General features: G+C 77.6%; 1 protein-coding gene across 3 annotated transcripts in view; it reads left to right on the forward strand.

Annotated features, from left to right (window-relative positions):
* The first annotated feature begins 694 nt into the window (after positions 1–694).
* Positions 695–1,823, forward strand: part of Cnot6l (CCR4-NOT transcription complex subunit 6 like) — a 93,704-nt gene continuing 92,575 nt past the window's right edge. The window contains exon 1 of one of the 3 annotated variants that reach the window (XM_055594529.1): positions 695–774. The gene's annotated coding sequence lies outside the window, so the exon portion shown is untranslated. Of the gene's footprint in view, positions 775–1,097; positions 1,119–1,252; positions 1,442–1,823 lie in introns of those variants that run through there. The other 2 variants (XM_055594526.1, XM_055594527.1) reach the window with 2 other exon arrangements.

Below are 1,823 nucleotides of genomic sequence, written 5' to 3' on the forward strand. Positions count from 1 at the left end.
CCCCCGGCCTCCCACCCCACCCCTCCGCGCCGGGGAGTGACGGACTCCCGCCAGCCCCTCCACGTCAATCAACCCTCGCCGTCGTCGTCCTCCTCCTCCTCCCTGCACTCTCTGCACCTTGTTATTAATCTCTAGAGTGATAGCGCCCGGACCGCTCTCCCCCGGCCCTTCGGGGGTGTGAACGTGCGTGAATTAGAGCGAAGGCACCGCAGGCCCGCGTCTCCCTCGGTCTCTCCGCTCTCGGCCCCGGCCTCCGCAGCAACCCCGGCTCGGCAGCAACCTCCGCGGCGGCGGCGGCGACAGCGGCAGCCTCGGCGCCAGAAGGCCAAGGCCAAGGCCGGGCTCCGCGAGGCGCTCGCAGCGGCGGCGGCGGCCGCGTCCCCGGCGACCGCGGGCCCCTCTCCCTGCGCGCCCCGGTCGCCGTCGTCCCTGTCCGGCGGCGGAGGCGGAGGCGGCGGCGGCGCGGCCCGCGGTCTCCTCTCCCCGGCCGCCCCACCCCCCCCCCCCCCAGGTCCCCCGATCCGTCTGCTCTTCGTCCTTCCCCCTCCGGCCGCCCTCCGCCGCCTCGGTGGTTCCCCAGGCCGCCCGGCCCGGCCCGCCCGCCCCGCGTCCCCTCCGGCCGGTGCCTCTCCCCCCGGCGGGCTGCCTGCATGTCTTTACTGCCCTCAGCCCCGCCGCAACCACCGCCGCCGCCGCCGCCTCCTCCCCCGCCGCCGCAGCCCCGCCGCCGCCGTCGCCGCCGCCGCCGCCCGGACCCTGGCGCGCTGAATGCAGGTGAGGAGGGGGCGCGGGCCTCGGCTCCCGGCCCTGCGCGCTCGGCCGCCTTCCGGGGCCGGGCCTCCCGCCGCCGCCGCCGCCGCCGTGGCCGCGGCCCCTCGGGGCGGGCGTGGGTGTTTGTGTTTGCGTCTGAGGTCCGGAGGGGAGCCTCCGTGGGGGCCCGGCGCGCGCGCGCGTGGTCGTGTGAGTGTTTCTTCCGCCCCCCGCCCCTGCGCGGGGAAATGGCTGCTGTTGCTCCTCCTGGGCCCGCGGAGGAGAATGAGGTAGAGTGTTCCCGTGGGCTCGGGAGTCCGGACCGGGAGCGGAGCGAGGGGGAGCGCGTCTCCCCTCCGGGAAGTGAGGTGGGCGAGGGACGGACGGACGCGTGTGGGTGTGTGTGGGTGTGGGTGTGTGTGTTGAGTTGGGACTTTGGCGGGCGGAAGGCGGCCCCCGCGGCGAGTGGGTGTGCGTGCGTGTGTGACTGTGTGTCTGCGTGTGGGGGAGAGAGAGGAGAGTGCGCGCGTGTGTGTGGGTCGGGCGGCGGGAGCCGGCCCGCGTCGCCTCGGGGGGCGCGGGTTCCCGGCCGTGCGCGTGTGCGGAGTGGGGGCCCCCCCGCGTCGGGGACCCCCTGAGCCGGCGCGGTCCTCCCGCTTCGAGGCCCCGGAGGGCCCCGGGAGCCTCGCAGGTGAGGAGAAGTGCTCGGCGGGGCCCCACGCCGCGGACGCGGGTGGGAGCGCGGCGTGGGGCCGGCGGGGGGCTCGGGCCGCGGCCCCCGAGGACGGGGCCGCGGCAGGAAGCGCGCCGGCCTGCAGCGCGGCCTAACCGTCTTCGCGCCCGCCCGCCTCCCCGGACGCTCCCGGGACGCCGTGCTCGCGCGGGCTCTGGGCGCTGGCCCGGGCCTGGCCAGGTGAGGGTCGGGGGCGGGACACGCGGGATCGCCGTCGCCTCCTGGGCCGCCTCCGCGGCTCCCGACGGGAGACGAAGGCGTGTTTTGGCGTTCCGACTGCAGGCCTCCCCCGCCAGCCCGGGGAGGCCTGCGGTCGGGACGCCAAAACACGCCTTCGTCT

This window comes from Psammomys obesus, unplaced genomic scaffold (genome assembly GCF_907164565.1).
Source record: "Psammomys obesus unplaced genomic scaffold, mPsaObe1.curated_primary_1811, whole genome shotgun sequence".
Lineage (NCBI taxonomy): Eukaryota > Metazoa > Chordata > Mammalia > Rodentia > Muridae > Psammomys > Psammomys obesus.